Source organism: Pleurodeles waltl, chromosome 9 (genome assembly GCF_031143425.1).
Source record: "Pleurodeles waltl isolate 20211129_DDA chromosome 9, aPleWal1.hap1.20221129, whole genome shotgun sequence".
NCBI lineage: Eukaryota > Metazoa > Chordata > Amphibia > Caudata > Salamandridae > Pleurodeles > Pleurodeles waltl.
In genome coordinates this window covers 853,867,449-853,895,419 of record NC_090448.1, presented here as the reverse complement: position 1 = coordinate 853,895,419, position 27,971 = coordinate 853,867,449, and positions in this window count along the sequence as shown.

The window sequence follows — 27,971 nt, the reverse complement described above, 5'->3', positions numbered from 1 at the left end:
TAACTGTTGCCCACTGCATATTCAAAATATTGATGGGAGCAGTGCAGAGGAGTAGTCCAGCATAGTAGGAAACCTGACCCCTTCAGGGTGACTATCAGCCCAGAACTGCTGATGCTACCATTGACTTCTGCTCTTGGTCAACTTTGATTCTTTGCACAGATAAAGATCTCTGGCACATGGTGACCTGATCACAGTTTTTGTTACTGGGATACTGCACTCCTCTTACTGTGACTGGCTCTTGGCACTGTTCTTCTGTCATACTGTGCTCCTTCACACTATTGGTGCAGTGAAGCTCCATCATGCGGAGAAAAAAATTACTACAGCGGAGTTCTTTAAGGCATAGGGATTGCAGTGTCTTGCATGATTTAGAACTGAACCTTTCTGGCTCCCTGAGGATGCTGCATCAGTGTGACATAATCGCTAGAACGAAATGTATGAAAGCTTGGTTTAGAATGTTGGTGTTCACTGTTATAGACAGACGAATAAAGATGTGTGATTTACAGCTCTGTGTGTGGCCTAGGTATTCAGTGGGTACCAGGCTGGGGAAGATGATATGAGATGAGATAGGGGATAAGTAACCCAAAGAAGAAAGGTCTCTCTTGGAGAGTTTGCCTTGGTCCAAGAAAACTAATCATGCATGCCACATGTCTTCATCGAAGTGCAGAGTTGACAGTTGGCATTTGTGGAGTCAAAGCCAGTGGCGTAATGAAACTTGAGGGGCCCCCTGCAAAGATAATGGTGCCCCCCATCTGGGCCCGGTGGAGAGATCTCAAGCCATGGTGCTGTGCTGAGGGGGGCCCATGGAGCTCACGCCCCACCCCCCCACAGGGGCTGCAGGGTCCTTTCTTATGTCATTGGTCAAAACGCAACTCCAGCCGGTGTGAAGCATGTGAATGGAAAGAGAGCTTCACAGCTTCAAGAAACTATGACCAAGATTGTACAAAAAGGTACCGGGCTGCCATGCAAAGTAAAGATATACATTGTACGAAGCGTTAATGCTGAAGGTGGCTTCAACCAGGTTTACAAAGCACAGTTAAAGACACATCACATACCAAATAGTGCTGGTTGACAGAAAAAGTAAAAAAGAAGGATACTGTTATCACACTTACCTGAGTCTTAACAAGTGGAGCATTACGACTTCAGCACTGGAAGGAGAGACCCAATAGGAAACACTGGGGTTGTGCTTACTGAGCTGTCCAATACTTGAAGTGACATACCATCAAAGCTGCAAGGAGGTGGCTCAGAAAAACTTTGGAGGTCTCCATGAGAGAAGGAGTTTCGATAGAGATCAAGAAGCAGGTCAAAACTTCAAGGGTTGTCCTGGATGACCCACACGCTGAAACATTGTCAGGCCTACGTGATGATGCAGATTCCCAGGAACACCAAACAGCGTTTGACAGAGCTTGATATCTTAACACTCCCATGAACAGTTACAATGTTGCCACCTTCCTCAAACTACCATCACCATTGTACACTGTAAAAAAGCAAAACATTGGCAATGAATGGAATGCATGGATAGAGACATTTCAAGATTTCATAGATACACATGAAAAGAATGATAATAAGAAGATTATCAAATATCTTAAAATTCTTTTCATAAAGACAATGAGAAGAGCTGATGAGGAAGTCACATATAGTCAGATTGAGAATGCATTGAATCTCAAGTTTACTCCATGGCCAAACGTTGATTATGAACAATACGTTTTCAGTCAGAAATATCAAAGAGTTGGCCAAACAATCAATGAATTTGTGGAAAGACTTGACCTGCTCATCAAACACTGTAAGTTCAATGAATTTAATGATGAAGAAGCCATGAGGCTTAGAGTGATCAATGGATGCTTGTCTGTTTCATTCAGATGACAAATACTGAGAAATTCTTAGTCTGAAGTGATTGTTGATGGCTGCCAGAGCTGAGGAATGTGCTGAGAGACAAGCTGCTGACACGGAGGCCAGAGGTGCCTACAGCGAGTTAGTCATGAGTGTGAAAAGTAATTTGAAACAAAAGACTGACTGGCACAAAATGATGTCTACACGCAAAAAGACGTTGTGTTTCAGGTGTGTATTTGCATTTACACATGATGAAAAGTGTCCCGCCATTGGTCAGATATACAAAGGTCATGGGAAAGAGAAAAAATTTGTGACAATGTGCAGAGCAAAGGAAAATGTAAGTGCATCATGGCGCGAAGACAAAATGGCTGTCATAAGCACCGTTTGACGCATGCCCACAAGCTCAAGTGGTGACAGCAGTTGAGGTAAATAGATACTAAACAAAGTTGATTGTCATCTAAATCATTCTGAAACAGTTCTTCAGCATCAATAATAAGTGAAAGTGAAGAAAGTGATTGTGCCAAGTGAATGCTTACCTCAGAAAAATTTGCACTTATTGGACTGGTCACCTGTAAGGAGAAAAGTCAGTCAAAGAAAAGTCGACATGGGAGGTGCCAGAGAACCCAGCCGCAAGATGGCCATCACTCTGTGAGGCTTCTCTGACCATGGATAGAATATTGGTATTTATCCTATAAAAAACAACAGCTTCGGTATCTGCCAACTAGCAGTGGAGTAGATGAAGCTCTGCAACTTCCTTAAATCCTCCTTGATGGAAGCCAGGATGTGCGATTAGCTGGAAAACGACATGAGTGCTGAAGAGAGACGCCATGACCGGGAAGACCAACCCGTGTTCCAGAGGGTGCGTACAGGGAAGTATCCCTGCTATCGGCTTGCTGCCCCCAGCAGGTGAAGTCATGGGGCTGGAGCGGCCCTGTGGAGGTAGGAACCTCCTGCCTTTTGAGACCGCTGAAGCACAGCCCTGGTGTGCAGCCTAGCACCTTGTGTGGGCGTGGTATGATCGACAGATAGAGCAGTATCTGGGTCCTGGGGGCAGCGATCTGTGTGAATGGGGAGGCGTGGCCTGCAATGGGCGCTGGGGCTCTGTAGCCATGCTGGGGGGAAGGCCCCCTCCCTCAGCCTTCAGAGGGTTTTGTGCATGTGTGTTAGACTCACAACTCGCTTAGGGGGACACAGAGTGAAGCTGGGAGCAGCGGTCCGTGTAGGTTGGTAGACGCAGCCTGCAAGCGAAACACTGTGGTGCGGGTTGGCTTCTGTCATGGGGTCCCCAGGGCCCCCATTGCATCACACACCTCTGTGGACTCCTTTCATGCTGGGGAGATTGCTGGCCTGCTCGTGCCTTTGCTTGTGACCTGTGAGGTGAGGTGGGGCCTTAGCTGACATCTTCATTCAGGAAGCACCAGGTCTGAGGAGCTAAAAGATCAAGAAAACAACGCTCAGCAACAAGACGTGTTTTACACAACGGTGGTCTGCTCATGCCCCTCATGAACTCCCTCTGAGGAGTGGTGGGACCCCGCTGATAGAATTAATTTATCTTCACAAATTGGTCATAACCGCCTCATTTGCGACTGCCTGTCTGTTCCTCATTCACTCCTCTGAAGATGGGGATATAAAACAATAGAAAATTGCATTTAAACAGTGCTGGACGATGCGCGCACCCAAACTCTCCCAAGATGATGATCAGCCAAGCACGGGTAGCACAGACAGCACACCCACTGTATCAGAAATATGGGCTATGTTCTTGGAGTTGAAACACAGTCTAACTGCTATAGATATTATAAATGACTCGCTAACTGACAGATTTGACCTCCTGAGGGAATGGGTAGATGGCCACAGCAACAAATAACCGAGTTGGAGGGCTGCACATTGGGTTTCGAGGATGATGGGGTCCGAACAAGTGAGAAACTGTTTGAGATGGAAAAACTTCTAGAGGTGGTCTGCAACAAAAACAAGGACCTGGAGGCGTGCTCAAGGTGCAGTAACCTCAGGATCTTCGGTATCCCGGAGTCCATTGACATTGGACTGATAGAGGACTATGTGGAAATGAAACTGCGCAGCCTCTCTGGGGAAATGTTTTCCACTAAATTAACCATAGAGAGAGCACATAGATACCTGGGACTAAAACCCCCATCTGGAACTCTGGCTCAACCTAACATTGCCCATCTATAAAACTATAGGAACAGGGACACTGTGTTACGCCTTGCAAGGGACTGGCCATCTCTCAATTATTAAGGCCTGACTGTCTCTTTCTATCCTGACTTTACAGGTACAGTGCAGTCAGTCAGAAGGGACTTCCCACCACTTAAGTGCTCTCTTCTTAATACAGACACAAAGTAGTCCCTATCGTACCATGCCAAACTCCATATCTTCCACGCCGGCAAGACCACATACTTCACAAATCCGAAAGTGGCTGCTAAGTTTTTTAAGACTATCCACTCACACCATCTACGTCACACATTAATACTACTGCTCCGGGTCAGAACTGCTCCAACAACGACTAAGAATTGCGAGCTGCCATCCCCATTATCTGACTGGCGACTGAGTAGGCTGGCACTGCTGAGCCTGCACACTTACTGTTTCTTACCATGTGGACCTCGGCATCCCTAGACCCCTGGAAGTGCTTTGTACACCTGCACAAGTGGGGGATGCCATGGCGGTGGCTCAACTATGCAACAGCTTCTTCCCTGTTCCCCACCCTTTGGGCTGGGCAAGTGTTGGGCTACTGGACATTCTCTGGGATGACTTCTTTGCTGTTCTTCTCTGCTGACTTTAGATGCCTGAATGGGGGTGGATGGGTGGGTGACTTTCGGCCCGAATGAGGGGGGGCGAAGTGAATAGGGTGGTGGGGTGATGGGCTGTTGGTGAGTTGGTATGTTGGAATGTTCTTCTCTCCCTGCTATATTCCCGTCTATGGTCTATTCCCTCAACATCACTCAGTACATTGACACCTACATTGCAGCATGTGATTGCAAACCGCAGGCATGCATATCCTTTTCAGCTCAACTCCAAGCCAGCATGACATGACATCTATATCTTGCATAACATGGAATGTTCACAGGCTATATGACAGACGTAAGACACGTCATGTACTGGCATTCCTGTAAAGACAAATTAACTTGGTGGTGGGTGTGCTTAATCACCTGTGGGCTGGCTGGGTTGGAGAGCAATACACTGCACATTTTTCGAACTATGCACAAGGTGTCATTCTACTTCTGCGGAAATGGCATATGCTCCAGGTAATCTGCGACTATAAGGGCCGTTATGTGATATTAGCAGGCGCACTGCAGGGACATCCACTTTCTATCTATGGTTCTAAGGTGGACGTTACAGACTTTTTCACAGAGTTCTGGACACTTACGGAGTCCCTTGGCGGACTACTGTGGGGTGAGGACTTTAATGCAATCCTTGACCCTTCAGTTGTCAAGTTGGGCACCTCTAGACATCCCCACCCACTGTTGGCTGCCCTCCTGATAAGGGAGATTGACCTTATTGACTTATGGAGAGCATGACTTGCGGGTGAGGACGAGGAAACTTGTATTACCCCACCACACCTCACTTGGTCATGGATAGAGTTCTGGCTGACTTCCTGGGACAAAAATGCATGGATGGGGAGGTTCTACACATGGCCCACACCATGTTGGATCACATCCTGGCCCTGTTGCGTATGACCCCTGACTATAGATCATGTGCTTTCGCATGGCGCCTAACACAAACAATTTGCAAGACCAGATGTTCTGGGAGGAGGTGCGCACAGCCATAACTGAATAATTCACACTGAATCAGGGCACAGTAGACTCACGCAGCACTCTGTGGGAGGTGTTTAAGGTTGTCATTCATGGAATTTGCATGACTAAATAAACAGGGGTGCTGGGCATGCTACAACATGATTTGTCACGTTTCGAGTCCCAGATTGGAGCACTAGAACTACAATTTTTCTCATATAAGAGCAAGAGCACTCTGGCAGAAATTCATAGAAAACTAAGGGGGTCATTACAACCCTGGCAGATGGTGTTAAAGCGGCGGTAATACCGCAAACAGGCCGGTGGAACAAAAAAGGGAATTATGACCGTGGCGGAAACCCCCAATATAGACAGCCACTTTAACACTCCGACCGCCATGGCGGTACAGACAAGCAGCGCGGCGGTCACCGCCAACAGACAGGCGGAAGACAAAGTACCGCCCACAGTATTACAACAGGCCAATCCGCCACCTTTTCCGGGGCGGATTCACCGTGGATAAAAACACGGCAGAAACTGCTATTGCAATGGGAAAACGCTCACCTTAACACACTCCACGAGGAAGGAGGGCACCATGGAGCTGGAGATCCAAATACTCCCTGTGATTGTCTTCCTGCTCCTCTACGAACATCAGCAACGGCGGCGCCGAAGACAACGGTGAGTACTGCACCTATGACATGGGGGGCGGAGGCAAAAGTCAGGGACACACACACACAACACCCCCACCCCCACCCGACCCTCGCACACTACAACACACACACCAATGCATTTCCAAACATCATAGTAACAACCCACAACCCCACCGGAAAAATGCAAAGACAAAAAGGAAGTCAGTACAACCATTGTAATGTATCAAAATACAGTAAGCTCATATATAGAGAAATATATACACATTACAAATATATACATCACGATTAGTAGTGCAGGTATGCACATTTCAATGTCCGTGGACCACTGGGCCCAAAATGCATGGGCGAGGCCCACACACGATACCTGTCCAGAAACGGAGAGAACACTGCAGGGGCATCAGATAGAAATACAACAGGCACCTCAGGGGGAAGGGAAGGGGGAGCACCTCAGCCGGATGACAGCACCACGCCAGATCCACGACGGGGCTCCATGCCCATTGATGTATCCTGGGGAGTGCAAAGCCACAGTCTCACAAGTCTTTGCAGTGGGTGGTTTGCCCACTGTACCATCCTGGGAAGTGCAAAGCCACAGTCTCAAAAGTCTTTTCAGTGGGTGGTTTGCCCATTGCTCTATTCTGGGGAGTGCAAAGCCACAGTCTCACAAGTCTTTGCAGTGGGTGGTTTGCCCACTGGACCATCCTGGGGAGTGCAAAGCCACAGTCTCACAAGTCTTTGCAGTGGGTGGTTTGCCCACTGCTCTATCCTGGGGAGTGCAAAGCCACAGTCTCACAAGTCTTTGCAGTGGGTGGTTTGCCCACTGGACCATCCTGGGGAGTACAAAGCCACAGTCTCACAAGTCTTTGCAGTGGGTGATTTGCCCACTGCTCTATCCTGGGGAGTACAAAGCCACAGTCTCTCAAGTCTCTACAGTGGGTGTGTTGCCCACTGTACCATCCTGGGGAGTGCAAAGCCACAGTCTCTCAAGTGGATAACAGTCTCCACTGGTTCTGGAGGGGGACTGATGCCCAGAGTGCTTCATCCTGTTAAGGACTCAGGTAGTGGATGCTGTTCTCCACTGGTTCTGGAGGGGGACTGGTGCCCAGAGTGCTTCATCCTGTTAAGGACTCAGGTAGTGGATGCTGTTCTCCACTGGTTCTGGAGGGGGACTGGTGCCCAGAGTGCTTCATCCTGTTAAGGACTCAGGTAGTGGATGCTGTTCTCCACTGGTTCTGGAGGGGGACTGGTGCCCAGAGTGCATCACGCTCCCCGTGCCGGTCCCAGTTCCGTCACTGCCCCTGCCGCACATGGGCAAACAATGCTTGAGTTGGCGGTTCTTGCCCTGTTCAGCGGTGCTTGCCATGGCGGTCTTTGCCCTGTTCAGCGGTGCTTGCCCTTTTCAGCGGTGCTTGCCATGGCGGTCTTTGCCCTGTTCAGCGGTCTTTGCCCTGTTTAGCGGTGCTCGCCCTGTTCAGCGGTGCTTGCCAGGGTGATCTTTGCCCTGTTCAGCGGTGCTTGCCCTGTTCAGCGGTGCTTGCCATGGCAGTCTTTGCCCTGTTCATCGGTGCTTGCCCTGTTCAGCGGTGCTTGCCATGGCGGTCTTTGCCCTGTTCAGCGGTGCTTGCCTTGTTCAGCGGTGCTTGCCATGGCAGTCTTTGCCCTGTTCAGCGGTGCTTGCCCTGTTCAGCGGTGCTTGCCATGGCGGTCTTTGTCCTGTTCAGCGGTCTTTGCTCTATTCAGCGGTGCTTGCCCTGTTCAGCGGTGCTTGCCATGGTGGTCTTTGCCCTGTTCAGCGGTCTTTGCCCTGTTCAGCGGTCTTTGCCCTGTTCAGCAGTGCTTGCCCTGTGCAGCGGTGTGTGCCATGGCGGTCCCTCATTGCCCAGCGGGGCTGTGGCTGCCGGGGCCCTCCTGGGCACTGACTCTGGCGGTGGTCTCCTGACCAGTGACAATTGTGCTGCCCTCCTGGGCACTGACTCTGGCGGTGGTCTCCTGACCAGTGATGATTGTGCTGCCCTCCTGGACACTGACTCTGGCGGTGGTCTCCGAACCAGTGACAGTGGGGCTGGCGGTGGCGTCCTGGGCAGCGGGGAGGATGGCAGCCTTCTCCGCCGTGCTGCTCTTCCCAGACTTTGGAGACTTCTTCTTCCCCTTCCCCACCTTGGGAGGAGTCACAGCTGACTCGACACTTCCCCCGGGACCCTTGTGAGCGGCTTTGCCGGCAGGAGTCTTTACCCTTTCCCGTCGGGCACTGTCCAACTTCTGGTGCTTCACAGGGGGTGGACTGGCAGTGCTTTGGCTCCGTGTCACACTGGCTGCCCTGGTGCCCGGTGCACTCCACATACCTCTAACAGGAACCACTGGTACCGGACTTTTTTTGGCTTAGGTGCTAGTATGGGAGCTATGAATTGGAGGGGAGGGGGTGGGACAGAGGTCAAGGTTGCTCAGGAAAAGTTTCTGACGAACACTGGGACGGGTAGCTGGAGGGGGTCTGGGAGTGGAGGAAGAGGAGGTGGTTGTAGGAGGTGTAACTTTTGATGCTTTGGGTGCAGGTGCATGTTCTGGAGGCTGTCGTGAGGTGGATGGATGTTGGGTGTGTGTGTGTGCCCGCGTTTGTGTACTTTGGGAGGGGGCATCACAGAAACACTGGGAGAGTACACAGGGGACGTGTAAATGGTAGTGGGGGTGGTGAGTGCAGGTGAGCGGGGTGTGGTGCTGGGTGTTCTGGTGCGAGTCCTAGTGGCTGTAGTGGTAGTGCATGCAGGTGAGAGTGTAGACGACACTGGGAGGGAGGAGGGAGATGACGAGGAGGGGGACACAGTGGAGGCAGTGGATGTTGCTGTGTCTGTATGTGGGTGATGCTTGTGTGAGTACCTGTGGGATGTGTGGTGCCTATGTTTGCCAGAGCTTCCCTTTTGTGTTGACGTGTATGCAGGCTGGTCTGATGGTGTGCTTGGGATAGGCAGAGGTACAGGGGATTGGCTCTGGGTGGAGGAAGATGGAGGGGGGAGGCTAGACACAGGGACATTGGCTGACATCAGTGCTGAGGCCAGAGATTGCAGGGTTCGATGATGGGCAGCCTGACCAGAATGAATGCCCTCCAGGAATGCATTAGTGTGTTGCATCTCCCTTTCTACACCCTGGATGGCATTCACAATGGTAGACTGCCCAACAGTGAGTGACCTGAGGAGGTCAATTGCCTCCTCACTGAGGGCAGCAGGGGTGGCAGGGGCTGAGGTGCCTGGGGCGAAGGTGATGCCCACCCTCCTGGATGAGCGGGCACGGGGCGAAGGCTGAGGGGCTGCTGGGAGGGCGGTGCTGGTAGGGGGGGTGGCGGCTGTACCTGTAGAAGTGGGGGTCACAGATGTTGCCGCCACCACAAGGGAGGTCCCATCGGAGGACGAGTCCGTGTCGCTGGTTGCTGATCCGGTGACCGCTGTGAAGCTCCCCTCGCCCTCCGTCCAACTGGTGTATTCCGAGTCCGTGGTGTGGCCCTCCATGGCCATGCAGCCCCCTCGTGCTCCAGTGCCCCTGTACCTCCGCCTGATGATGCTGATGCACAAAAGAAGAGGGAGAGCACAAAAAGGGGTGGGGAAACAGAAGAAAGACAGGTTGAGTGCATGGCTTACCGCTACCGTTGGCCGACAATACAGACACAGCAGCCCCCTGCACTACGCCGTGCTCTTGGCCTCTACAGATGCAGTTCCTGGGATATGGCCTACATGGCTATGAGTGTCATCTGCCCACATAGATGACACAGGGGCATGTATACATGTACTTGGCACTCTACAGAGGTGGGGTGGAGTGGCACATGGCCTGCATTACGGAGGGGCCTAGCCTACGGAACTCGCCCTGGCCTAGGGAAAACCATAGCCATCCTCCCCCACCCAGACCCCTCCACTGCGCGCAAATCCATGAGAATGTGAGTGTACTCACCCCCTTGTGTCTGCTGTGATGCCCTCATGCGCCCATCCAACTCAGGGTAGGCCACCGCCAGGATCCGGAACATCAGGGGGGGCATGCTGTGACGGGCACCCCTCCCACGTTGGGAGGCCATCCCCAGCTGAGCCTCCGCCGTCTTCTTGCTCCAGCGGCGAATGTCCTCCCATCTTTTCCGGCAGTGGGTGCTCCGTCGCTGGTGGACCCCCAGGGTCCGGACGTCCTTGGCGATGGCACGCCAAATATCCTTCTTCTGGTGGGCGCTGACCTACATGACATGTACAGGGGAAGAAGAGAAGTCATTACCAACAGCACCGTCTAAGTGAGTGGCCCACATCCCTTCCCTTGCCATGTGGCACATGCATTGACACTCCTTCATGCTCGCAGAACTCTGCCCCCTTCCGACTTATATCCAGCTCTCTCCACCAATGCATAGCCCATACAACTTGCACCCTATGTACTCACCTGTTGGTCTGGAGGACCGTAGAGTAGCGTGTACTGGGGGAGGACCCCGTCCACGAGCTTCTCCAACTCCTGTGCAGTGAAGGCAGGGGCCCTTTCCCCAGACGCACGTGCCATTGTCTCTTCCAGACCGAGGTCACAGCAGCACTTGCAGTGTAGGTCCTCTCCTGTCGAAGATCAGGTATCGAGTGATTGAACAGATATAAAATGGCATTCACGTCCGCCGCGGTGACGTCCGCCGCGGTGACGTCCGCGGTGGTGCGTATCCTCACCGCCGGCGCACTTCGTCATTGGCTCCTGGGACCCATAGGGTCCAATGTTAATCAATGCAGCATTGCGCCGTGGTCTACGACCGCCTACCGCGACGGTGTACAACGCCAGCGCAGTTACCTCACATCCCATTGTCCCACTTTAGAGGTCAGGCATCCGCCATTTAAGGGGCCCACGTGGCTTCATTTACAACTGCGTGACACATACCTAGGCCTGGACTCAACACACATACAGGAAGAATTTTGTATTTTGTGTCGTGTTCTGTGTAGCTGTGGGTACATGCCTCCGAATTGGTTGACTCTGTGGTCGCTGTTGTCCTTCCTAGGCACCGTCAGCTGGGACATGTGAGGAGATGGCGGAATCCTCCGGTGTACCGACCGCTGGTGGACCTGTTGACAATGGAGGAGCGACATTTAATCATCACCTACAGGTTTGGCCGTGCCACAATCCAGGAACTGTGTACCCAATTGGAGCCAGACCTTATGTCACCAATCCGCCATCCCACAGGAATCCCCCTCAAGTGCAGGTGCTATCAGTGCTCCATTTCCTAGCAAGTGGGTCATTTCAAACAACAGTGGCCATGGCATCAGGGATGTCCCAGCCTATGTTTTCCAACGTCTTGTCCAGAGTGTTGTCTGCCCTGCTGAAACACATGAGGAGTTACATCGTTTTCCCTCAGGTGGAGGATTTGGCTACAGCTAAAGGTAACTTCTATGCCCTGCGACATATCCCTAACATCATAGGTGCCATTGATGGGACCCATGTGGCTTTGGTCCCCCCCAACAGGAGTGAACAGGTGTACAGGAACCGGAAGAGTTATCATTCAATGAATGTACAGATGGTATGTTTGGCAGACCAGTACATCTAGCAGGTAAATGCCATGTTCCCTGGCTCAGTGCATGACGCCTACGTCCTGCGGAATAGCAGCATCCCTTATGTGATGGGTCAACTCCAGAGGCACCGGGTGTGGCTATTAGGGGACTCTGGTTACCCCAACCTGTCATGGCTATTGACCCCAGTGAGGAATCCCAGGACCAGGGCAGAGGAACGCTACAATGAGGCCCATGGGTGGACTAGGAGGGTGATCTAACGCACCTTCGGCCTCCTGAAGGCCAGGTTCAGGTGCCTGCATATGACAGGTGGTTCCCTATTCTACTCACCAAGGAAGGTATGCCAGATCATCATCGCCTGCTCTATGCTTCCCAATCTTGCTTTGCGACGCCAGGTGCCATTTCTGCAGGAGGATGGTCCAGATGACGGTGTTGTGGCAGCTGTGGAGCCTTTGGACAGTGATGAGGAGGAAGCAGAGGAAGAAGAGATTGAAAACAGGGACTCTGTCATACAGCAATATTTCCAGTGACACACAGATGAGAACAATTTTTTTACTAGTACATTTACTTTCACACTTCTAGCTCTATCCTGTCTGTCAATTTGAAGCAGTATTTGCTAACTGAATAGTACATTTCCATTACGGTTTCACAGGTGTGGTTACCAACGTGTGTCATCTGCTTGCATCCTTCATGGGCTTGTGATGTGTGACATAGGTATGTTGACATTACATTTTCGAACTGATTTTGTCATTGTCATAGATAATATACATTTTCAAAATCACAGACTGACTCCAGATTGTTTTGTGGTTCAAGGGTGTTTATTGAAGTGCTAATTATTGGAGGGGGTGGCAAAATGGTGAGGGGTGATGGTGGAGGAATGTCCATGTCAGAGTCCAGTCTATTATTCTCACAGGTGCACTGCCCATATGTGCATAGGAAGTGGAGCTGGGGCAGTTCCAATATGGACAGGGTAACAAAGTGGGACAGTGGGATGACAATCAGGGTGGTCTCGTTTCCTGGCGGGGGTCTTGCCATCTTGCTCTGTCCTGTTCCTGGATCTCAGGGACCACTTGCGGGGTGGTTCCCCATCTGCAGGGGGTGGGGTGCTGGTGTGGTGATCCTGTGGCGGGGCGTCCTGTCCACTAGCGCCGGCGGAGGTGGTGGGCAGTTCATCATCCAGGCTAGTGTCAGGGGCCCCTTGGAGTGCCATGGTGTCCCTCATGGTCTTCTGTATGTCCTTCAGCAACCCTACGATGGTGCCCAGGGCGGAGCTGATGGTTCTGAGCTCCTCCCTGAAGCCCTACTGTTCCTCCTGCATGCGCTGGGTCTCCTGAAACTTGGCCAGGACCGTAGCCATCGTCTCCTGGGAGTGGTGGTATGCTCCCATGATGGAAGAGAGGGCCTCGTGGAGAGTGGGTTCCCTTGGCCTGTCCGCCCCCTGTCACACAGCAGCCCTCCCAGTTCCCCTGTGTTCCTGGGCCTCCGTCCCCTGGACCGTGTGCCCACAGGTCCCTGTTGTTGTTGGGGTGGTGGGTTATCCTGGGTTCCCTGCAGTGGTGGATACACAGCTGATTGACGTGTCCTGGGTACGGAGGTATGGGCCCGCTGGGTGGGTGCTGTGCTGGTGTTACCAGAGGGTGGAAGGTCAGTGTTGGGCTGTGCCTGTGCGAGGGGAACCGACTGTCCCGAGGCCCACAATGGTCCGGGCTGGTCATCTGGATCCAGTTGGCCAGAGCTGCTGTCATCACTGTGGGCCTCTTCTGTGGGTGGGGTAGAGATGTCTGGACCCTCCTGTCTGGTGATGTTACGTAGTGGTCCTGCAGGGGTATAAAAGCATGATTATTGCATCTGTGTGTGTCATGGTGTGTAATGGGTGGGTGAGAGTGTACCCCAGTTCTAGCATTCCTGTGTGGGGGCTTGTGAGATGATGGTTAGGGGTTGTTATGGGTATGTGCAATGGGCATGCTTTAGTGCTGGGTGTCCATGCTTTGTTGTGTCATGCAGGGCTTGGTGTTGGGATGGGTGGTTTGTGTTATTAGTACATTAGTGAGGAGTTGGAGTGATAGGGGAGGGGGTGAGGGTGGGGGTGTGTGATAGCATGCAGGGAGGGTGGGGGATATGATAGTTAAGATTTGACTTACCAGTGTCCATTCCTCCACCGACTCCTCCGAGGCCCTCAGGATGCATAATGGTCAAGACCTGCTCCTCCCATGTTGTTAGTTGTGGGGGAGGAGGTGGGGGTCCGCCGCCAGTCCGCTGAATCGCGATGTTGTGCCTGGATACCACAGAACGCACCTTCCCCCATAGGTGGTTCCACCTCTTCCTGATGTCCTCCCAATTTCTTGGGTTCTGTCCCACTGCGTTGACCCTGTCCACGATTCGTTGCCATAGCTCCATCTTCCTAGCTATAGAGGTGTGCTGCACCTGTGATCCAAATAGCTGTGGCTCTACCCGTACGATTTCCTCCACCATAACCCTGAGCTCCTCCTCCGAAAACCTGGGGGTGTCTTTGGCGTGCCATGGGGTGGTGTAGGTGATGTGTGGGGTGGTGTATGTGGTGATGAGTGTGGTGATGTGTAGTGGTGTGGGGTGTTTTGTGCGTGGATGTTGTGTGGGTGATGGTGTTGTGTGCCTCTGTGTGGTGGGGTTGTCTATTGCTGTGCTCTCTCTCTGTCGCCTTCGTCTCTAATTTTTGGTCATAGGGGTTTGTGGGTGATGTGGGTGTGTGTTTTATATTGTGTTGGGTGTGTGGGAGTGGTGTTTGTATGTGTATCAGGTGTGTGTTTTTTCAATTGTCCAATGTGGCAGTGTTTTGGAGATGTGTGTGTATTTTGAGCGTGGCGGTGTGTACCACCAATGGAATACCGCAGTTGAAAGACCGCCGCGTGGATTCGTGGGTCATAATAGCATGGGCGTGTTTCTATTGGCGTGACGGTGGAGGATTTGTTTTTGCCAGTTTATCACTGACCTTTGGTGTGGCGGACTTGTGTGGGTGTCTGAATTTCGTCAGATTCCGAGATGTGGGTCATAATAGCTGTGGCGGAATTCCGCGGCCGCGGCGGTGTATTGGCGGTCTTCTGCACAGCGGTAAGCGGCTTTTACCGCCAGTGTTGTAATGACCCCCTAAATGATTACGAAGAAGCCACAAAGCGAGGAATATTACTTGTCGAAAGAGGGCCAAGCCAAACGATACGGGGAGGGCAACACAGTGGGGAAGACTCTGGTGGGTATGCTGCACAAACATCGTGCTAATGCCTATGTTAGTGAATTGAAAACTGAAGATGGCAATGCAGCGGTGAGGGAAATGATAAAATATTACTACTCCCTGTATCAGAATATGCAGCCAGTCGAGCCCTCAGAATATAGCTCATTTTTTTTTATATGTTTCAGCTCATTTTTTAACACTGCCACTGTTGATTCTTAGATGAACCCTTCACAGTGGAAGACGTAGTACAGGTGATAAGTGCACTCCCTGGGGACATGACTCTTTAATTGGATGGGCTCACAGTTGCATTTTATAAGGAATATGTCCCTCATCTAGTCCCCCACCTCCTTGCCATGCCTGAGTAATCATTGATGAGGGGAGAACTGCCTCCCTCCCTACGTGAAGCATTAATTATCACAATCCTTAGGCCTTGCAAGGACCCTCTGAAATGTGACTCCTACAGACCGCTTTCCATGATCCACACGGACAACAAAACGCTCACCAAATTAATCGCATCCCACCTGTTGCCACTCCTCCCACTCATTGTTAGACCAGATTAATTTGGGTTTCACTCCACAGCACATAATATCTGTACCTTTCTCACCTTGGTGTATACCATCGCCCCTAGCCTCAGTGCTGCAGTGATTTTCCTTGATGCAACAAAGGCATTCTATTAATTGGAATGGCCTTATCTTTTCATGCTTCTGGCCCAGCTTTGCATCAGCCTCCGATTTATACAACCTATTTGCCTCCTATATGCAAACACTGCAACTCGCCTTTGCGTTAATGGGTGGATCACCTCCCCCTTCCAGGTGACTTGTGGAACACGGCAGGGGTGTCAAGCACTAATCTGTTCATCCCACGGAGCCACAATACTGACCCAAGTTACTTGATACAAACTACACCTAGATGTTGCGTGCCTCCCACTTACTTGTACGTGATCGGCGCAGGAATGTTCTGGGGGAAAGGGGATGGATGAGAGTGAGAGAAACAAACTTTGCCTGGCAGGATCAGGATGGCTAGTGGTGGTTTACGAAGCGCAGACATCTCTATGATGAATTAAACATTTAGGGCCTGATTACAACTTTGGAGGAGGTGTTAATCCGTCCCAAAAGTGACAGTAAAGTGACGGATATACCGCCAGCCGTATTACGAGTTCCATCGGATATAATGGACTCGTAATACGGCTGGGACGGATTAACGCCTCCTCCAAAGTTGTAATCAGGCCCTTAGTCAAATAACACTTTTCATGTATCCAATATACTAAAACTACTCTTTGCCAACTACCACAAACAGGCGTACATGTCACAGTTCCCTTTGCCGCTTTTGATGGCTCTCCCCTCTCTCTAGAGATCTTGAAGAAACAGTATGGAACCTGCAACCAGATGCAATGTTTAGCCTTGTATCCTGTCTACATGTATTCCCACCTTGTTCCTAATCAATTTTGCCCCCTTTGAAGGCCTACCTAAAGTGTTCCAAAAATTCAGTGTATGTTTTGCTCATTGGGACTTGATGAGACTTTCTAAATGACAGTCACACTCACAATTACAGGCAATAAAGAATGAAAATCATTTCTTAAGTATTTAGGTTTTTCAATTATTCAGGGACTATTCAGCGCAGCGAGTTAGTATTTGAAAAAAAACACAGTTCAGTGTTTTAAGCACACTGAGAGCATAGGTTAATATACTGAAGTGCACTTTTGTATGTGATTGGTGTCATCAATGTTACATCACAATGGCAATTAAACATGGAAATAATGGACCTTTGATTCATGTTTTGAAACTAGTGTATGCCAATAAATGAGAGTTTTTTTTAATCATAGGCAATGATTGTTATCACAAAAATGCTACATAAAATTCACTTATAACAAACATGTTCATAGAACATAGTTATAATAACAATTGTCCAACACGCACTCTAATCTGTACTGTAATTGCATGCTAACAACAATGAGCGTTATTATTAGGCAGACAGCAAGTACTCAAGTAACCAAGGACATTGATAACATGCCCTTCTAGTGCCCTCTGCCCACCTGAACATCCGACAATCAACTTTTAAAGGCAACCGGTAAGAAGCCTTTCAAGCGCTTACAGCGCATTACCGCCTTTTATGATGCTAATCTTCTTGATCTCTTCTTTTCTAGGATCTGCATCCGTGATGCTTGGCTGTGGAATAGACATTTCAGGAACAAGCGCGGAGGAGCAGAGAATCCCACTCTACATCTGAAGACCTTTGACAGCAAACAATCACCTCAAGACTGGAGTGGCTTTTAATAACTGCTACACCTGGCCACACCCAGTCTGAGTCACCTGGCCACACCCAGTCTGAGTCAAAGGCTGCTGTACATGGCCATACCCAGTCTGAGTCATGAGGATGCCACAAGCTAAGGCAACAGGTTAATACATGCCCCAGATTCCTACACAAGTTAAAAATCAAGCACTGGTTCAAGTACACATTTCACTAAGGCAACAACAATCATTGGCCCATGCAAGGTCAGGTGATTTGCTTAGGGGCATACTTGACTAAATGCCAGATGTGGGTTCTGGAGCATATTGGGACTTGCAGGCCCGACAAGGGGTTCTCCTTGTCACCTAACCTTTTTGCCATTGTGATAGAGACCCTAGAGGCTCGACTTTGGCAACACCACTCTCATCGAGACATGGCATTCTCCTTGTGTGTGGTCCTAGTCGCCATGTACGCTGACAATGTCACTTTATACTTTAAACACCCCCAACAGAACCTTGATTCCCTTATTAGAGAATTAACCAGATTTGGGAGCCTCTCTGGCGTTACCATAAACTGGTCAAAATCTGTAATATTTCCTCTCACGCCGGAGACTCAAGAGACTCAACTGAACAAATTAAATATCTGGGCCAAAATACTGACTCTCTGGCGATGAAAATATTGTTGCATGATAATCTGTCTGCATGGAGAAACTTCTCGCTATCTCTGTCAGGCTTGCTCTAGCCAAAATAATTATACTGCCTAAATTCTTATACCTATTCATCAACCTGCCATTACCTTTACCACAGTACTTCCGCTGCTGTGTCCGTTCTCTCCTCATAGCTCTCGCATGGGCTGGGAAACATCCCATATTGCCTGGGAGATTCTTACATTACCTTTTGAACAGGGTGGGCTGGCGGTGCGTATATGGACCTCTACTATTACAGCACACAGGCACAATTTGCACATTATTGGATATACCCCACCCAATTCCTACCCCACATGGCACCTGAACATAACCACACTGCACCACCCCCCCTTCGCCTAGTGCTACACCCTAGAGCCTCCATCCACACTGTGGGCTGCACCATTCGGTCATGGAATGAACTGTGGTGGCAAGCTTGGATGGAGTTGCTCTGTAACCCTTTTGTCGTACAAGACTCTAGAACTCGAGGAAGATTTCAGGTACTAAATTTCACCACTATGGCTGACATCTACATATATGGTACTTTTATTATCCAACAACAATCGCTACAGGGCCCGGATGCCACTCTCCTTGGCACAGTCACATATTCCAACTCAGAGCTGCGATGTGTAACTTGCAAAACACTCTCCCTACAATACTACCAGTGTTTCATGTCCTCAAAGCCCATCTCCGCGCAAGCTCATCACTAGATTAGATTCTAATATGCAAAGTAATGTCCTAATACCTGTCCCAGTCACCCATCAAGCGTGGGCTACTCCCCTTAATACCCCTATCCCTGATAAACAATGGCACTTCTGCTGCACCCAGGCTCAAGCTCTTTCACCCAACTATCAACTTAGAATAATACATTATGAATGCTTACATACGATTTGTCACACCCCAGAGAGACTCCATAAAATGGGTCTCCTTGAGGACGCATGCTGCACATGCTGCTCGGCACCTTGTGCAGATTTTCTGCACCTTGCCTGGGGATGCCCAGGCATGGACGAGTTTTGGAATGCTGTGTTTGATACTATTGAAGATATTACTGGCCTCTCACTAGAGCACATGTCCCAGATTACGCTGCTTGGGTATCTGAGGGAGATCCTGCCAGAACTGGGGAAGCTAGTTGTGCTGTTGCTGCTGCTGGCCAAGCGATGGGTGGCAATCCACTGTGGATGCCGCCCAGTGACAAAAAAAAGATGATTGGCTTTGTGATGCAGCATACTGTCAGGAATATCTAACAGCGTATTGGGACCATCATGCAACCCAAAGACATCTGGGCTCCCATAGAGAGATACTTGAGTGTATAGGAGGGCAGTGGTGAGGACAACCAACCCGCTCTTTGCTGAGAAAATACCAACTAATTGTGTCATTTAAAATAAATACAATGGCCCTGGTGCCTAGGACTCCCTGTGAGAATACTTGCCTGGACTGCCTGCACATTGATGCAGCACCTCGGATGCACTAGGTGTGCCTTGAAAATGAGATGTGGTCTTATTGCACCATTACTGAGGTCTATCCCTCCCTCCCCTCCACCATGTACCTTACTTGTTTTTTCATTTGGACTTCTGCATTACACAAGTGAGCAATGGCTTATTGGAATATTGCTGATACCAGCTTATCTGAAATGGACGTTGTTAGAAATGGGGTCTTTGGTTGGCAGTCAGGTTACCCCCTGTCCAAGCAAGGACCCTGACTCTAGTCAGGGTAAAGGAGAATCATCCTTGTTTAACCCCCGCCCCCCCCCCTTGGTAGCTTGGCACAAGCAGGCAGGCTTAACTTCAGAGTCTAGGTGTAAGTATTTGCACCAACACACACAGTAACTCAGTGAAAACACTACAAAATTACACAACACATGTTTAGAAAAATAGGTAATATTTATCTAAACAAAACAAGACCAAAATGACAAAGAACCATCATACACAAGTCAGGTTATAATTTAAAAAGCAAAAAGAGTCTTAAATCCATAGAAAACAATGCTAACACTGTTAGCATGAAAAAGTAGCTGGGTTGCGTCAAAATAAAAACACATGGGTGAATGTGCGTCAGAAAAGGCCAGCGATGCATTGTTCCTCCTCCAGTCGGGTCAGCGTGCGTAGTTTTTCCTCTCTGCAGGAAAGCGATGCATCGATCCAGAGAGGCACCTCGGGTCCGGCAGGCTTTGCATTGGTTTTCCCCACCCAGAGAGGTTTGCGTCGAATATCCATTCCCACGGTCTCAGAAAACCACGATATGTGGGGTTGTGACATTAACAACCTCCGTCAGAAGGTGTTGAGCATCGGTTCTCCACCCACATTGTGTTGATCTTCCAGCTGCGATGCAGGTGGAGCGTAGATTTCAGCTGCGAAGCCAGAGCACATCGTTTCTCAGCCGAATCTCGGAAGGTGCGTTGAAAATTTCCCAGCATGGCGGTCTGTGCGTGGATTTTCAGGGTTTGGCTACCAGTTTCATCTTTCAAGGGCCCAGGAACTGTCTAGGGCACCACTGGTTTCTCTCATTTTAGTGGCTCCCTAAAAAGGATCATGAAGGAGCTCTGCTGATATGCATTGACATGCACCAGATGAACAAGGAGATTGAACAAGAGCGACATCCAGGGCCGCACATTGGTGACGTGATCACGCAATTGAATGGTGGCAAAATCTTCTCTTGTCTTGATTTGAATTAAGGTTATCATCGGTTAGAATTAGAAGAAAGCTGCAGGTATATGGCAACCTTTGCTACACATGTTGGTTTGCTTAGGCATCAAAGACTCTGGCCTGATTTAGATTCTGGTGCACAGGTTACTCCATTACAATGGTGACGGATATCCCATCTGCCAAAATCTTAATCCCATAGGATATAAAGGAATTTAGATTTTGGGGAATGGGACATCCGTCACCATTGTGACGGAGTAACTCATCTGCCAATATTTAAATCGGGCCCTTAGCTCTGGTTTGGCTGCAGAACTTTTCCAAGATGTTATACGACACATCATACAACCTGTTGTGAATGCATTTAACTGTTGCAATGACGTACTGATTTTTGGATCCACACAGAAGGAGAACGATAGAGCTCTCACACAAGTATGTCCATTACTCAGTGATGTAGATTTGACTTTGAACACAGACAACAGTTAGTTCAATACAATAAAATTTTAATTCTTTAAACTTATCTTTTCTGATGAGGGTATGGCACCTGATCCTGCAAAAGTCCAAGCCTTGACAAATGCTGAACCCCCATAAGATGTTTTAATGATGTGTTCTTATCTTTGAATGGCTAGCTAGTGTTCACGATACATAAAGGAATTTGCCACTGTCAGTGTCCATTACGATAGTTGAGAAAGAAGAATGTTTATTTTAAATGGTCGCAAGAATGTGAAAAGAATTTCAAGAGAATCAAACATGCCATCAAAAATGCTACAGAAATGGCGTATGTAGGAAAGTCCTCCTTTTTGCCCTGGTCACCCCCAAACTTTTTGGACAGATACTGGTGGTTACTGACTCCTGGCTGTGTCCTGTGTACTGCTTACTAGTCCCAGGGCCAGTGCTCTGTGTAAAGTGGATATGCAAATTAGGCTAATTGTAATTGGCAATATTAAGCTACCTATAAAGTCCCTATAATATGGTAGGGCATGTAGGTTTAGGGGCCCCAGCCTTAGGTGCACTGCTGAGGTGCCCAGTGTCATTTTAAAGGCAGGCCTGCCTTGCTGGCTGGTTTTAAACTAACGTTATATGCAAACTCGACTTTGGAATTAAAAATACTTCCAAAATATTAAGCTACCTTATTTTTACATATGTCACCCCTAAGGTGTACCCTATGTGCCCCTAGGGTTGGGTGCCATGTAGCCAGGTAAATGCCATGTAAATATAAGCAGGGTCCTTATAAAAATCCTTCTTCAATTAGTGTTTTTTATTTGAGAGAGGAGGAAATGTAATATCTTGCATGATTTAGAGCAGAACCTTTCTTGCTCTGAGTATCAATGTTACATAGTCGCTAGAATAGATAGATAGAATAATACACGCAGAACAATAAAGACATGTGGTTTACAGCTCTGTGTGTGCCCTAGTTATTTGACGGGTTCCAGGCTGGGGAAGACACTACAGAAATGAAAGAAGAGCACACAACACTATGGAATATTGAGCAGGCAGCTCAAGTCTCCCTTCTGATGATTAATCTTTTCTGAAATTGATCAACTCACTCCACGCTGATAGGGAAAGATAAAGGACATTGCAGACAGTGGGAATAAACTTGATGAGTTATCTGGCAAAGTGCAAGGTTTTGAGTAGCACCATGTATAACAGAACAGAAGTGTTCGGGATTTGAAGGGTTTCAGGACCCCTTTCACAGGACCACAGGGCATGCAGTGGTTACTGGGCCCAACCATTGGGGGCTTTGGCATTTTATTCCTGCTATGCCTGGGCACACCCTAGCATGGATCCTTAGAAACTGAACCAAGTTCTACCCCTTTCAGCACTGCACTTAACTCTCAGTAGTAACACTGGTTGAGCAGTACAAGGCTCTTCAAGAGGGAGCTAGGTGTGAGGCATAGAGAGACACAAGACTTGAAATAAAACAGTAACCGCAAATAGTTGCTTTAATGAATAAAGCAGTGTTTTAAAATAAGCATAGAGGCAACACACTAAATAATATCCAGAGTATGTGAAGAGTGATGTGCTTACATCATCCTGAGTGGTTTACTTGAGTCCCTCCATCTCCACTAGTGAGGCTAGTCATTCCACATTTAATACTAGAGGTGACTTTCAGATTAGGCTGGTGCTAATGACAGCATGACAAAGTCTAAGTTTCACATTAAGAATCAACTTCAGCAGTTCTTCATGCTAAATTTAAGGACGTCCTTAACTGGTCTGCTGACATCGAACATTCTTACCCAACCCGATGGCAGCCAGCAAGTGCATAAGGACCAGGGCATGTCTTTGTGGATCCGGTAGCCTGATGCTGAGGGTCCACAACCTCTTGCAGTCTTTCCCGGATGAGGCCTCAGGCATTTGAGTACCAGACAGCCCACATGGATTTGGATATCCTTCTCCATGGCTCCTCTGCAATAAGTAAGTGTTCTTCATAGCAGCCTGTCATGACGATCCAGGGCAATAGTCCTGCTTCCACAGTGGCATTTTCATACCACACAGGTGCCACAGATTTCACCTGCATAAGTGTGACATGCTAGATCCATGGAGACATACCTTCTGGCTCATGGTGGTTGATGACTTATTTTGCACAAGGATGACCAGGTGATGTTCTGTAATTCATGGTGGCCCACTCCTGCCGTACAGGGTCACCCATTTCACCTGCACAAGGGTGACAGCCTGTACTTGATGGTGGGCCCCTCATGGTACACAGGATTCATTGACTTCATCTGTGTAGTGATCCCAACAGGACTGGGGGTCTCACACTTTGGTCACCAGGATCCACTCAGCAGGATGCCCACTGGGCATTGCTCCCTCCAAACACTCTTCTCCTCCTCACAGGGTCTCTCAGACTTGGCAGGCAGGCCAAAGGCTGGTGGTCCAGGCTCAGGATAAAAGGTTTTGACTTCCTGGTTGATGACCTTTGAGCAGGCAAGGAAACTAGCAGAGCTTGGTACCTAGTCATGCTTCCAATAGGTAGAAGTCTTATCCCCTGTTGAACAGAGCTGTTGAACAACTGGTGGGACTCATGCTCCCGCTCAACAAGTCCAAAGCTGGCCACAGATGTGACTTAGTGCTTCATCCTTTGAATTTCAGGTTGTGCGTGTCAAATCTTTTGAAGTGCCCTCTTCTCTGCCTGTTCTTTAATAAAGGATAAGCCTGCCACAGAAGAAGCAGCTCCAATTCTGATTGACCCACAGCAAAGGCCAAGTGAGTAATCAAGGATCACACCTGGCAGTCAGCCTCCACTGAAATATGCCTCACAAAAGTTAGAAGGTCTATGCTTTCCTCTCTATCATGATTCCCTGGTCATTCAGTGCCAACCTTACTGAACCCTCAATCTCACTGTACAATTAGCGCAGTCCCCACTGACCAATAGCCTTTCTTGGAATCATAGACACCTTTGATGTGCACAGAGGATGTTCTGCTCTTCCTTTCTCCATTGTGTATGTCCCCACCTCAGCCCTTGAGAATGTCAGCAATATATATCTCCTGTTTAGGGGATGACGTGCTCATCTCCACTAACCTCTCCAGGCCCTGGGTTTCCAAAATTGAGCCCATAGGCCTTCATGTTATGCACCTTGCACAGGAACACACATATCCCAGATCACACATGCAAAAATCGCACACTACCCAGTGCTACACACTTTTTCCATGTAGACCAAGTGTGAGGTAAGTACACAGCAGTGAAATTTTACATAAGTGAGCCAGTAGGAACCACTTCAGTGACACAAGGAAAAAATGCTGTTAATATTATTGATTGATCGCTACTTAACACAAAACGGGAGTGCTGCCACCACTACACTCATGTCACTTTACTCCTGACATGGGTGGTAGCTTTCTACCACTATGAGAGTAGTGCTTGGTGTGCCAGTCCCGTTAAACAAGACCACAGAACCAAGACACATGCCTAGGGCATGGCGCTCATGCATTATTCATGTTCACACATGAACAAAAATCAGTACCAGGGATGCAGATATCCATGCAGCTGTGGTACTCAGGGTGGGGGTGAACGTTTGGCACCATGCAGTGGCCTTATCCCTCCCAGCGAGGACAAAGTGAAGGAATGTAGAGAGATATTGCAAGGGCTGGTCACTTTCAGCAATGGCCAACAAAAGGGGTTTTCTACACTTGAAAATAGAATAGAGTACTTGGATAATGTGTGGAAGGTAGAAATGCTCAGAGTCCTGGCCGGTGTTGCCCACATCCCAGTAAATTTGTTTCCTGAGTAGATAGAAAACATATTGAATGACTTACTGGGATTACAAGAGGTGTCTAATTGCCAAGAGGTTTGAAATGCATTGAGGCTTCCATTGAGGGTTTGCAGGGTTGCTACAAGAATAGAGGGCACAGTGATGGAAATACTAGAATTAAGAAGAAAGTGGTCAAGATGGGGGAAAACAGATTCCTATTTCCCATTGATCTCCACACATTGAACATGTTGGGAAACGAGTGTGTCTAAAGCTCTCCAAAGTATTGACAAGAGGCCTGATCGTCCATGTGGGCCCTTTACCAAGGCTGAGGAATACCACCACAAACAGTATGTGTTCGAAGAACCTGAATCCACTAGAATGTTCAATGATAACTCAAACCTGGAGAATGGATGATACGGAGTTGCTGCGCATAATGTGTTATGTGATGGGATTTTTGCATATTGTGCAGGGCCCTGACCTTGATCAAGATGGCCAGGTAGGTGCCCTTTCTTTGAACAAGACAATGTATTTACCTGGGAGCTTTATTTGATGTCATTGAACTGTTGACTATTTTATCTCTGTTCCTCTGCATCTTCTTCGTGGTTTCTCCTGGGACATTTGAGCCTGCTCAGTATTCTCCTTAGCCAAGAGGTTATCTACATGAAGATACAATTTTAATATTTAAGTAAGAGTTAGGATGAGTGCTATCACATTGAGAGTGGGGATTTGTGTGCTTAACCTATTGTCAACATATGTGGTTTGTTCCATTTTTCTCTTTGTGCGATAAAACATATTTAAACCTAAAACGGAACCGAGACCTTGCAGAAAAGGACAATACTCACTGGGAGCAATTTTAGTAATTTGTGAATGTTAGAAACACTCCGAGTAAGAGGTCTAAAAGTAATCCCACTATAAACCTGAGATACTCATCGTGCACTCTACAAAAGGGAGATGCATGCTCCCTACCTTTACTCTACAGCACTGTTTTAACATCACTGCTGTGCTGAGCCGCATGGACATTTTGGCATGAGTTAACTAGTAGCTGCTATCTGGATCCCTGCTTGCCAATGAGGATCATTAATGACTACATAATATATTTGCAGCAGGATGTATGCTAGGAATACTGCTCATGTGTCTTTAATTTAGAAATAAGTATAGGCTTCTAGTGAATGCCAGTCTGATGAACAACTACTCACATGGGTTTACTGTATACCTGGGAAAGCTGTATTATTGAATGAAGTGTGCATTGGGAGTTTATCAGTCTTGTTATTTAATCAGTTTTTTTCAAATGTGCAACTGAAGTGGTCTGGCCCTAGGACTAGTTGTCCCATATTGTTCTTTGAATCTAGTGCAAGAGTGTTAAACATAGGTCCAGGAGGTCCGGTTCTATTCTTAGGGTAAGTTATCTTATCGAAATTAATTTTATTTGAAGTCATTGCATAAAATATACATGCATGTCCTAAAATTTGGCTCGGAACCAGCCCTCCTGACCTAGTATCAAGTGAGAGACTTAAACGAGAGGTTTTGCAAGACCTGCCTGCTTGGTGTGTTCGTGTCTTAACATTGAAATCTAGGGTTTTTGGAGTTGAGCAGTCGGGACAATTTTCAATCACTGTGACTTTTTCTATATTATTAATTATCACACAATTAAGGGGCATCAAAAAATCACTGGGTTGAAGACAATCCTTGCGATATACCACCCAGACCTTCCTCTGATATGAGGAGCATTAGGGTTTGTTGGTAGCCACATACAAGACAAAGCTGAATACTCGAATAATCAAAGGGAAGCTACAGAACCTATGAATACATTAACATGTAAAGGGGATAGAGGGAAATCAGCCAATGAAAAGAGAACAACATTTTACTGTAAACAAGAGATTAAAGCACCATTGTTTCTATGAGGATACAAAGGAGAACAGTTAGTTTAAGGTTTTAACAGCTATTCCGTCCACCTGGAAATGATCGAGAAGTACCTGGTGATTGATAGTGTCAAGCGCAGCAGAGAGAGTCGTAAGGGAATCAAGGTGCTGACTCGGCTACCATCAGCATTCAGAGTCAAGTCATTCTAGAGCATGACCAGCGTTGATTAATTGCCACTGGCAAAGTTAAAACCGAGCTGACACTGATTGAGCAGCTCATTACTTTCAAGGAATTCCTTCATGTGATCCGAATCCACTCATTTAACCAATGTCGAGAGAAAAGCAATATTTTAAATTGAACCTCTGTTGTGAAGACGACAGGATTATTGAAAAGGAGGGTGACTATTCCCTTCTTCAACCTAAATCGTACTTGGGCATACAGCAGTGATGTGTCGAGTACATGGCAAAGGGCACCTCAAAGAGAATGGATACCTATCAATACTTCTTGTAACTTGGCAGGACACTGATCTGGAACGTTGGACACGTGCTCTTCAACAACAAAGTTCTTCACCAAGTTAATGTCAAAGGTAAATATACATCTGTACATTAACGTATGTGCAAATTTACTACAAAACCTAGGTGCAAGTCTACACTTTTATGATTCACCCTTTCGTAGTATAGATCTCCCTTAAAGTGTAGACCTACAGGTCTCTACCTCCTCGGTTCAGTGGATGGAGACATCTGAAGCTGAATTATAAATATAAAGTTACTGCTTTTCACATGTAGATGAAGATTTCTGCCCCACGAGAAAGAGAAAAAATAAAGGAGAAGTATTGAAGGTTATTATTCTAGTTAAAACTATTTTGTGTAAAATATAATTTTAAATTAATTCAAAATATTTATTGTAAACCTAGACGTAGCACAGTAAATTGTTATGTTACAGCACATTAACATATTACATAACGTGTATTAAATAATTAAATAATTGATTGCAATCTATTAATTAATTTCTAAATGATAGCTATTAAATAACAATTTAAAAAAAAATCCCACCCACTGTAAAATGAAAGTTACCTGTAGGCAGTCCAGTGATGCATCCCCCTGCAGGCCGTTAGCTGGAATTACTGAATGGGGCTACTTCAGTAATCAACTAGAAATGCAAAATAAAAATGTAAATATGCTCAGAAAGTTGTGGGTTTGTCCAGAATGTGTGGGACTGTTCAAAACAATGGCTAAAGTAGTCTGAATCAAACAAGCCAAAAACTGGGCTAAATCAAAACCCCTTTTTACATATTGTTTTGTAGTATGTTGTGTGTTATATTTTTGTTTTAGCGAAATAGGCTCCGGAGATAGCTTAAACAGTCCAGCCAGACCTAAAAATGAACAGCAGCATAAAAAATTTGTGTCCTTATGTTGGAGCTGCTCGATTTTTACAAGATTTACAGCATAACTACCCTCCAATCATGAACAATT